We start from the raw sequence: 12,959 nt of genomic DNA, 5'->3' as shown, positions 1-12,959 counted from the left end.
GAAGCCTCTATTTCAACCAATTTCAGGCATTAAAATGACTCTAAACACACTTATATTAGTTCCAAAAGTGATAATTCACATGCAATAGTCATTTACTGTCAAAAAATTAAATATTAAAAATTTACCATTTTTGACCATCTGGAGAAAGTTCGACAGGTCACGGGTCATCAATTTCATCAGAAAATTGATTTTTTGGACTGTAGAAAAATTGATTCAAAATGTCATTTGGATTGTGCCTCATGTTGAATAACTACTTATTAAAGCCTCAATGTGACCAAAATTGGCATTTTTACAGACATTTTCTCCTACTCAGAAACTTCTATTTCGACCAATTTCAGGCATTAAAATGGCTCTAAACACACTTATTATTGTTCCAAAAGTGATATTTCACATGCAAAAGTCATTTTGAGTCAAAAAATTAAATATAAAAAAATTACCATTTTTGACGATCTGAAAAAGTTCGACAGGTCACGGGTCATCGTTTTTCATCAGAAAATTGATTTTTTGGACTGTAGAAAAATTGATTCAAAATGTCATTTGGATTGTGCCTCATGTTGAATAAGTACTTTTTAAAGCCTCAATGTGACCAAAATTGGCATTTTTTGCAGACTTTTTCTACTACTCAGAAGCCTCTATTTCAACCAATTTCAGGCATTAAAATGACTCTAAACACACTTATATTAGTTCCAAAAGTGATAATTCACATGCAATAGTCATTTACTGTCAAAAAATTAAATAATAAAAAATTACCATTTTTGACCATCTGGAGAAAGTTCGACAGGTCATGGGTCATCGTTTTTCATCAGAAAATAGTTTTTTTGGACTGTAGAAAAATTGATTCAAAATGTCATTTGGATTGTGCCTCATGTTGAATAACTACTTTTTAAAGCCTCAATGTGACCAAAACTGGCATTTTTACAGACTCTTTCTCCTACTCAGAAACTTCTATTTCGACCAATTTCAGGCATTAAAATGACTCTAAACAGACTTATTTTTGTTCCAAACGTGATATTTCACATGCAAAAGTCATTTTGAGTCAAAAAATTAAATATGAAAAATTTACCATTTTTGACCATCTGGAGAAAGTTCGACAGGTCACGGGTCATCAATTTCATCAGAAAATTGATTTTTTGGACTGTAGAAAAATTGATTCAAAATGTCATTTGGATTGTGCCTCATGTTGAATAACTACTTATTAAAGCCTCAATGTGACCAAAATTGGCATTTTTACAGACATTTTCTCCTACTCAGAAACTTTTATTTCGACCAATTACAGGCATTAAAATGGCTCTAAACACACTTATTATTGTTCCAAAAGTGATATTTCACATGCAAAAGTCATTTTGAGTCAAAAAATTAAATATTAAAAAATTACCATTTTTGACGATCTGAAGGAAGTTCGACAGGTCACGGGTCATCGTTTTTCATCAGAAAATTGATTTTTTGGACTGTAGAAAAATTGATTCAAAATGTCATTTAGATGGTGCCTCATGTTGAATAACTACTTTTTAAAGCCTCAATGTGACCAAAATTGCCATTTTTACAGACTTTTTCTCCTACTCAGAAGCTTCTATTTTGACCAATTTCAGGCATTACAATGACTCTAAACACACTTATTTCAGTTCCAAAAGTGATAATTCACATGCAATAGTCATTTACAGTCAAGAAATTAAATATTAAAAAATTACCATTTTTGACGATCTGAAGAAAGTTCGACAGGTCACGGGTCATCGTTTTTCATCAGAAAATTGATTTTTTGGACTGTAGAAATATTGATTCAAAATGTCATTTGGATTGTGCCTCATGTTGAATAAGTACTTTTTAAAGCCTCAATGTGACCAAAATTGGAATTTTTTGCAGACTTTTTCTACTACTCAGAAGCCTCTATTTCAACTAATTTCAGGCATTAAAATGACTCTAAACACACGTATATTAGTTCCAAAAGTGATAATTCACATGCAATAGTCATTTACTGTCAAAAAATTAAATAATAAAAATTTACCATTTTTGACCATCTGGAGAAAGTTCGACAGGTCATGGGTCATCGTTTTTCATCAGAAAATAGTTTTTTTGGACTGTAGAAAAATTGATTCAAAATGTCATTTGGATTGTGCCTCATGTTGAATAAGTACTTTTTAAAGCCTCAATGTGACCAAAATTGGCATTTTTTGCAGACTTTTTCTACTACTCAGAAGCCTCTATTTTAACCAATTTCAGGCATTAAAATGACTCTAAACACACTTATATTAGTTCCAAAAGTGATAATTCACATGCAATAGTCATTTACTGTCAAAAAATTAAATAATAAAAAATTACCATTTTTGACCATTTGGAGAAAGTTCGACAGGTCATGGGTCATCGTTTTTCATCAGAAAATAGTTTTTTTGGACTGTAGAAAAATTTATTCAAAATGTCATTTGGATTGTGCCTCATGTTGAATAACTACTTTTTAAAGCCCCAATGTGACCAAAATTGCCATTTTTACAGACTTTTTCTCTTTCTCAGAAGCTTCTATTTTGACCAATTTCAGGCATTAAAATGACTCTAAATACACTTATATTAGTTCCAAAAGTGATAATTCACATGCAATAGTCATTTACTGTCAAAAAATTAAATATTAAAAAATTACCATTTTTGACCATCTGAGGAAAGTTCGACAGGTCACGGGTCATCGTTTTTCATCAGAAAATTGTTTTTTTGGACTGTAGAAAAATTGATTCAAAATGTCATTTGGATTGTGCCTCATGTTGAATAACTACTTTTTAAAGCCTCAATGTGACCAAAATTGCCATTTTTGGCAGAATTTTTCTACTACTCAGAAGCCTCTATTTCAACCAATTTCAGGCACTAAAATTACTCTAAACACACTTATTTCAGTTCCAAAAGTGATAATTCACAAGCAATAGTCATTTACAGTCAAAAAATTAAATATTAAAAAATTACCATTTTTGACCATCTGAGGAAAGTTCGACAGGTCATGGGTCATTGTTTTTCATCAGAAAATTGATTTTTTGGACTGTAGAAAAATTGATTCAAAATGTCATTTGGATTGTGCCCCATGTTGAATAACTACTTTTTTAAGCCTCAATGTGACCAAAATTGGCATTTTTACAGACTTTTTCTCCTACTCAGGAGCTTCTATTTTGACCAATTTCAGGCATTAAAATGACTCTAAACACACTTATATTAGTTCCAAAATTGATATTTCACATGCAAAAGTCATTTACAGTCAAAAAATTAAATATTAAAAATTTACAATTTTTGACCATCTGGAGAAAGTTTGACAGGTCACGGGTCATCGTTTTTCATCAGAAAATTGATTTTTTGGACTGTAGAAAAATTGATTCAAAATGTCATTTAGATTGTGCCTCATGTTGAATAACTACTTTTTAAAGCCTCAATGTGACCAAAATTGGCATTTTTACAGACATTTTCTCCTACTCAGAAACTGGTATTTCGACCAATTTCAGGCATTAAAATGACTCTAAACACACTTATTTCAGTTCCAAAAGTGATAATTCACAAGCAATAGTCATTTAGAGTCAAGAAATTAAATATTAAAAAATTACCATTTTTGACGATCTGAAGAAAGTTCGACAGGTCACGGGTCATTGTTTTTCATCAGAAAATTGATTTTTTGGATTGTAGAAAAATTGATTCAAAATGTCATTTGGATTGTGCCTCATGTTGAATAACTACTTTTTAAAGCCTCAATGTGACCAAAATTGCCATTTTAACAGACTTTTTCTCCTTCTCAGAAGCTTCTATTTTGACCAATTTCAGGCATTAAAATGACTCTAAACACACTTTTATTAGTTCCAAAATTGATATTTCACATGCAAAAGTCGTTTACAGTCAAAAAATTAAATATTAAAAATTTACAATTTTTGACCATCTGGAGAAAGTTCGACAGGTCACGGGTCATCGTTTTTCATCAGAAAATTGATTTTTTGGACTGTAGAAAAATTGATTCAAAATGTCATTTAGATTGTGCCTCATGTTGAATAACTACTTTTTAAAGCCTCAATGTGACCAAAATTGGCATTTTTACAGACATTTTCTCCTTCTCAGAAACTGGTATTTCGACCAATTTCAGGCATTAAAATGACTCTAAACACACTTATTTTTGTTCCAAAAGTGATATTTCACATGCAAAAGTTATTTTGAGTCAAAAAATTAAATATTAAAAATTTACCATTTTTGACCATCTGGAGAAAGTTCGACAGGTCACGGGTCATCGTTTTTCATCAGAAAATTGATTTTTTGGACTGTAGAAAAATTGATTCAAAATGTAATTTGGATTGTGCCTCATGTTGAATAACTACTTTTTAAAGCCTCAATGTGACCAAAATTGGCATTTTTACAGACTTTTTCTCCTACTCAGAAACTTCTATTTCGACCAATTTCAGGCATTAAAATGACTCTAAACACACTTATTTTTGGTCCAAAAGTGATATTTCAAATGCAAAAGTCATTTTGACTCAAAAAATTAAATATTAAAAATTTACCATTTTTGACCATCTGGAGAAAGTTCGACAGGTCACGGGTCATCGTTTTTCATCAGAAAATTGATTTTTTGGACTGTAGAAAAATTGATTCAAAATGTCATTTGGATTGTGCCTCATGTTGAATAACTACTTTTTAAAGCCTCAATGTGACCAAAATTGGCATTTTTTGCAGTCTTTTTCTACTACTCAGAAGCCTCTATTTCAACCAATTTCAGGCATTAAAATGACTCTAAACACACTTATATTAGTTCCAAAAGTGATAATTCACATGCAATAGTCATTTACTGTCAAAAAATTAAATATTAAAAATTTACCATTTTTGACCATCTGGAGAAAGTTCGACAGGTCACGGGTCATCAATTTCATCAGAAAATTGATTTTTTGGACTGTAGAAAAATTGATTCAAAATGTCATTTGGATTGTGCCTCATGTTAAATAACTACTTATTAAAGCCTCAATGTGACCAAAATTGGCATTTTTACAGACATTTTCTCCTACTCAGAAACTTCTATTTCGACCAATTTCAGGCATTAAAATGGCTCTAAACACACTTATTATTGTTCCAAAAGTGATATTTCACATGCAAAAGTCATTTTGAGTCAAAAAATTAAATATAAAAAAATTACCATTTTTGACGATCTGAAAAAAGTTCGACAGGTCACGGGTCATCGTTTTTCATCAGAAAATTGATTTTTTGGACTGTAGAAAAATTGAGTCAAAATGTCATTTGGATTGTGCCTCATGTTGAATAAGTACTTTTTAAAGCCTCAATGTGACCAAAATTGGCATTTTTTGCAGACTTTTTCTACTACTCAGAAGCCTCTATTTCAACCAATTTCAGGCATTAAAATGACTCTAAACACACTTATATTAGTTCCAAAAGTGATAATTCACATGCAATAGTCATTTACTGTCAAAAAATTAAATAATAAAAAATTACCATTTTTGACCATCTGGAGAAAGTTCGACAGGTCATGGGTCATCGTTTTTCATCAGAAAATAGTTTTTTTGGACTGTAGAAAAATTGATTCAAAATGTCATTTGGATTGTGCCTCATGTTGAATAACTACTTTTTAAAGCCTCAATGTGACCAAAATTGGCATTTTTACAGACTTTTTCTCCTACTCAGAAACTTCTATTTCGACCAATTTCAGGCATTAAAATGACTCTAAACAGACTTATTTTTGTTCCAAACGTGATATTTCACATGCAAAAGTCATTTTGAGTCAAAAAATTAAATATTAAAAATTTACCATTTTTGACCATCTGGAGAAAGTTCGACAGGTCACGGGTCATCAATTTCATCAGAAAATAGTTTTTTTGGACTGTAGAAAAATTGATTCAAAATGTCATTTGGATTGTGCCTCATGTTGAATAACTACTTATTAAAGCCTCAATGTGACCAAAATTGGCATTTTTACAGACATTTTCTCCTACTCAGAAACTTTTATTTCGACCAATTTCAGGCATTAAAATGGCTCTAAACACACTTATTATTGTTCCAAAAGTGATATTTCACATGCAAAAGTCATTTTGAGTCAAAAAATTAAATATTAAAAAATTACCATTTTTGACGATCTGAAGGAAGTTCGACAGGTCACGGGTCATTGTTTTTCATCAGAAAATTGATTTTTTGGACTGTAGAAAAATTGATTCAAAATGTCATTTGGATTGTGCCCCATGTTGAATAACTACTTTTTTAAGCCTCAATGTGACCAAAATTGGCATTTTTACAGACTTTTTCTCCTACTCAGGAGCTTCTATTTTGACCAATTTCAGGCATTAAAATGACTGTAAACACACTTATATTAGTTCCAAAATTGATATTTCACATGCAAAAGTCATTTACAGTCAAAAAATTAAATATTAAAAATTTACAATTTTTGACCATCTGGAGAAAGTTCGACAGGTCACGGGTCATCGTTTTTCATCAGAAAATTGATTTTTTGGACTGTAGAAAAATTGATTCAAAATGTAATTTGGATTGTGCCTCATGTTGAATAACTACTTTTTAAAGCCTCAATGTGACCAAAATTGGCATTTTTACAGACTTTTTCTCCTACTCAGAAACTTCTATTTCGACCAATTTCAGGCATTAAAATGACTCTAAACACACATATTTTTGTTCCAAAAGTGATATTTCACATGCAAAAGTCATTTTGAGTCAAAAAATTAAATATTAAAAATTTACCATTTTTGACCATCTGGAGAAAGTTCGACAGGTCACGGGTCATCGTTTTTCATCAGAAAATTGATTTTTTGGACTGTAGAAAAATTGATTCAAAATGTCATTTGGATTGTGCCTCATGTTGAATAACTACTTTTTAAAGCCTCAATGTGACCAAAATTGGCATTTTTTGCAGTCTTTTTCTACTACTCAGAAGCCTCTATTTCAACCAATTTCAGGCATTAAAATGACTCTAAACACACTTATATTAGTTCCAAAAGTGATAATTCACATGCAATAGTCATTTACTGTCAAAAAATTAAATATTAAAAATTTACCATTTTTGACCATCTGGAGAAAGTTCGACAGGTCACGGGTCATCGTTTTTCATCAGAAAATTGATTTTTTGGACTGTAGAAAAATTGATTCAAAATGTCATTTGGATTGTGCCTCATGTTGAATAACTACTTTTTAAAGCCTCAATGTGACCAAAATTGGCATTTTTTGCAGTCTTTTTCTACTACTCAGAAGCCTCTATTTCAACCAATTTCAGGCATTAAAATGACTCTAAACACACTTATATTAGTTCCAAAAGTGATAATTCACATGCAATAGTCATTTACTGTCAAAAAATTAAATATTAAAAATTTACCATTTTTGACCATCTGGAGAAAGTTCGACAGGTCACGGGTCATCAATTTCATCAGAAAATTGATTTTTTGGACTGTAGAAAAATTGATTCAAAATGTCATTTGGATTGTGCCTCATGTTGAATAACTACTTATTAAAGCCTCAATGTGACCAAAATTGGCATTTTTACAGACATTTTCTCCTACTCAGAAACTTTTATTTCGACCAATTTCAGGCATTAAAATGGCTCTAAACACACTTATTATTGTTCCAAAAGTGATATTTCACATGCAAAAGTCATTTTGAGTCAAAAAATTAAATATTAAAAAATTACCATTTTTGACGATCTGAAGGAAGTTCGACAGGTCACGGGTCATTGTTTTTCATCAGAAAATTGATTTTTTGGACTGTAGAAAAATTGATTCAAAATGTCATTTGGATTGTGCCCCATGTTGAATAACTACTTTTTTAAGCCTCAATGTGACCAAAATTGGCATTTTTACAGACTTTTTCTCCTACTCAGGAGCTTCTATTTTGACCAATTTCAGGCATTAAAATGACTGTAAACACACTTATATTAGTTCCAAAATTGATATTTCACATGCAAAAGTCATTTACAGTCAAAAAATTAAATATTAAAAATTTACAATTTTTGACCATCTGGAGAAAGTTCGACAGGTCACGGGTCATCGTTTTTCATCAGAAAATTGATTTTTTGGACTGTAGAAAAATTGATTCAAAATGTAATTTGGATTGTGCCTCATGTTGAATAACTACTTTTTAAAGCCTCAATGTGACCAAAATTGGCATTTTTACAGACTTTTTCTCCTACTCAGAAACTTCTATTTCGACCAATTTCAGGCATTAAAATGACTCTAAACACACTTATTTTTGTTCCAAAAGTGATATTTCACATGCAAAAGTCATTTTGAGTCAAAAAATTAAATATTAAAAATTTACCATTTTTGACCATCTGGAGAAAGTTCGACAGGTCACGGGTCATCGTTTTTCATCAGAAAATTGATTTTTTGGACTGTAGAAAAATTGATTCAAAATGTCATTTGGATTGTGCCTCATGTTGAATAACTACTTATTAAAGCCTCAATGTGACCAAAATTGGCATTTTTACAGACATTTTCTCCTACTCAGAAACTTTTATTTCGACCAATTTCAGGCATTAAAATGGCTCTAAACACACTTATTATTGTTCCAAAAGTGATATTTCACATGCAAAAGTCATTTTGAGTCAAAAAATTAAATATTAAAAAATTACCATTTTTGACGATCTGAAGGAAGTTCGACAGGTCACGGGTCATTGTTTTTCATCAGAAAATTGATTTTTTGGACTGTAGAAAAATTGATTCAAAATGTCATTTGGATTGTGCCCCATGTTGAATAACTACTTTTTTAAGCCTCAATGTGACCAAAATTGGCATTTTTACAGACTTTTTCTCCTACTCAGGAGCTTCTATTTTGACCAATTTCAGGCATTAAAATGACTGTAAACACACTTATATTAGTTCCAAAATTGATATTTCACATGCAAAAGTCATTTACAGTCAAAAAATTAAATATTAAAAATTTACAATTTTTGACCATCTGGAGAAAGTTCGACAGGTCACGGGTCATCGTTTTTCATCAGAAAATTGATTTTTTGGACTGTAGAAAAATTGATTCAAAATGTAATTTGGATTGTGCCTCATGTTGAATAACTACTTTTTAAAGCCTCAATGTGACCAAAATTGGCATTTTTACAGACTTTTTCTCCTACTCAGAAACTTCTATTTCGACCAATTTCAGGCATTAAAATGACTCTAAACACACTTATTTTTGTTCCAAAAGTGATATTTCACATGCAAAAGTCATTTTGACTCAAAAAATTAAATATTAAAAATTTACCATTTTTGACCATCTGGAGAAAGTTCGACAGGTCACGGGTCATCGTTTTTCATCAGAAAATTGATTTTTTGGACTGTAGAAAAATTGATTCAAAATGTCATTTGGATTGTGCCTCATGTTGAATAACTACTTTTTAAAGCCTCAATGTGACCAAAATTGGCATTTTTTGCAGTCTTTTTCTACTACTCAGAAGCCTCTATTTCAACCAATTTCAGGCATTAAAATGACTCTAAACACACTTATATTAGTTCCAAAAGTGATAATTCACATGCAATAGTCATTTACTGTCAAAAAATTAAATATTAAAAATTTACCATTTTTGACCATCTGGAGAAAGTTCGACAGGTCACGGGTCATCAATTTCATCAGAAAATTGATTTTTTGGACTGTAGAAAAATTGATTCAAAATGTCATTTGGATTGTGCCTCATGTTGAATAACTACTTATTAAAGCCTCAATGTGACCAAAATTGGCATTTTTACAGACATTTTCTCCTACTCAGAAACTTCTATTTCGACCAATTTCAGGCATTAAAATGGCTCTAAACACACTTATTATTGTTCCAAAAGTGATATTTCACATGCAAAAGTCATTTTGAGTCAAAAAATTAAATATAAAAAAATTACCATTTTTGACCATCTGGAGAAAGTTCGACAGGTCACGGGTCATCAATTTCATTAGAAAATTGATTTTTTGGACTGTAGAAAAATTGATTCAAAATGTCATTTGGATTGTGCCTCATGTTGAATAAGTACTTTTTAAAGCCTCAATGTGACCAAAATTGCCATTTTTGGCAGAATTATTCTACTACTCAGAAGCCTCTATTTCAACCAATTTCAGGCACTAAAATTACTCTAAACACACCTATTTCAGTTCCAAAAGTGATAATTCACAAGCAATAGTCATTTACAGTCAAGAAATTAAATATTAAAAAATTACCATTTTTGACGATCTGAAGAAAGTTCGACAGGTCACGGGTCATTGTTTTTCATCAGAAAATTGATTTTTTGAACTGTAGAAAAATTGATTCAAAATGTCATTTGGATTGTGCCTCATGTTGAATAACTACTTTTTTAAGCCTCAATGTGACCAAAATTGGCATTTTTACAGACTTTTTCTCCTACTCAGGAGCTTCTATTTTGACCAAATTCAGGCATTAAAATGACTCTAAACACACTTATATTAGTTCCAAAATTGATATTTCACATGCAAAAGTCATTTACAGTCAAAAAATTAAATATTAAAAAATTACCATTTTTGACGATCTGAAGAAAGTTCGACAGGTCACGGGTCATTGTTTTTCATCAGAAAATTTATTTTTTGGATTGTAGAAAAATGTATTCAAAATGTCATTTGGATTGTGCCTCATGTTGAATAACTACTTTTTAAAGCATCAATGTGACCAAAATTGCCATTTTTACAGACTTTTTCTCCTTCTCAGAAGCTACTATTTTGACCAATTTCAGGCATTAAAATGACTCTAAATACACTTTTATTAGTTCCAAAATTGATATTTCACATGCAAAAGTCATTTACAGTCAAAAAATTAAATATTAAAAAATTACCATTTTTGACGATCTGAAGAAAGTTCGACACGTCACGGGTCATTGTTTTTCATCAGAAAATTGATTTTTTGGATTGTAGAAAAATTGATTCAAAATGTCATTTGGATTGTGCCTCATGTTGAATAACTACTTTTTAAAGCCTCAATGTGACCAAAATTGCCATTTTTACAGACTTTTTCTTCTTCTCAGAAGCTTCTATTTTGACCAATTCCAGGCATTAAAATGACTCTAAAAACACTTATATTAGTTCCAAAAGTGATAATTCACATGCAATAGTCATTTACTGTCAAAAAATTAAATATTAAAAAATTACCATTTTTGACCATCTGGAGAAAGTCCGACAGGTCACGGGTCATCGTTTTTCATCAGAAAATTGATTTTTTGGACTGTAGAAAAATTGATTCAAAATGTCATTTGGATTGTGCCTCATGTTGAAAAACTACTTTTTTAAGCCTCAATGTGACCAAAATTGGCATTTTTACAGACATTTTCTCCTACTCAGAAACTTCTATTTCGACCAATTTCAGGGATTAAAATGACTCTAAACACACTTATTTTTGTTCCAAAAGTGATATTTCACATGTAAAAGTCATTTTGAGTCAAAAAATTAAATAATAAAAAATTACCATTTTTGACCATCTGGAGAAAGTTCGACATCTTTATAACTACTTTTTAAAGCCTCAATGTGACCAAAATTGCCATTTTTACAGACTTTTTCTCCTTCTCAGAAGCTTCTATTTTGACCAATTTCAGGCATTAAAATGACTCTAAACACACTTATATTAGTTCCAAAAGTGATAATTCACATGCAATAGTCATTTACTGTCAAAAAATTAAATATTAAAAAATTACCATTTTTGACCATCTGGAGAAAGTTCGACAGGTCACGGGTCATCGTTTTTCATCGGAAAATTGATTTTTTGGACTGTAGAAAAATTGATTCAAAATGTAATTTGGATTGTGCCTCATGTTGAATAACTACTTTTTAAAGCCTCAATGTGACCAAAATTGGCATTTTTACAGACTTTTTCTCCTACTCAGAAACTTCTATTTCGACCAATTTCAGGCATTAAAATGACTCTAAACACACTTATTTTTGGTCCAAAAGTGATATTTCACATGCAAAAGTCATTTTGACTCAAAAAATTAAATATTAAAAATTTACCATTTTTGACCATCTGGAGAAAGTTCGACAGGTCACGGGTCATCGTTTTTCATCAGAAAATTGATTTTTTGGACTGTAGAAAAATTGATTCAAAATGTCATTTGGATTGTGCCTCATGTTGAATAACTACTTTTTAAAGCCTCAATGTGACCAAAATTGGCATTTTTTGCAGTCTTTTTCTACTACTCAGAAGCCTCTATTTCAACCAATTTCAGGCATTAAAATGACTCTAAACACACTTATATTAGTTCCAAAAGTGATAATTCACATGCAATAGTCATTTACTGTCAAAAAATTAAATATTAAAAATTTACCATTTTTGACCATCTGGAGAAAGTTCGACAGGTCACGGGTCATCAATTTCATCAGAAAATTGATTTTTTGGACTGTAGAAAAATTGATTCAAAATGTCATTTGGATTGTGCCTCATGTTGAATAACTACTTATTAAAGCCTCAATGTGACCTAAATTGGCATTTTTACAGACATTTTCTCCTACTCAGAAACTTCTATTTCGACCAATTTCAGGCATTAAAATGGCTCTAAACACACTTATTATTGTTCCAAAAGTGATATTTCACATGCAAAAGTCATTTTGAGTCAAAAAATTAAATATAAAAAAATTACCATTTTTGACGATCTGAAAAAAGTTCGACAGGTCACGGGTCATCGTTTTTCATCAGAAAATTGATTTTTTGGACTGTAGAAAAATTGAGTCAAAATGTCATTTGGATTGTGCCTCATGTTGAATAACTACTTTTTAAAGCCTCAATGTGACCAAAATTGGCATTTTTACAGACTTTTTCTCCTACTCAGAAACTTCTATTTCGACCAATTTCAGGCATTAAAATGACTCTAAACACACTTATTTTTGTTCCAAAAGTGATATTTCACATGCAAAAGTCATTTTGAGTCAAAAAATTAAATATTAAAAATTTACCATTTTTGACCATCTGGAGAAAGTTCGACAGGTCACGGGTCATCGTTTTTCATCAGAAAATTGATTTTTTGGACTGTAGAAAAATT

Source organism: Triturus cristatus, chromosome 7 (genome assembly GCF_964204655.1).
Source record: "Triturus cristatus chromosome 7, aTriCri1.1, whole genome shotgun sequence".
Taxonomy (NCBI): Eukaryota; Metazoa; Chordata; class Amphibia; order Caudata; family Salamandridae; genus Triturus; species Triturus cristatus.
The sequence above is the reverse complement of the archived record's forward strand: the minus strand, read 5'-3'. Positions refer to the sequence as shown.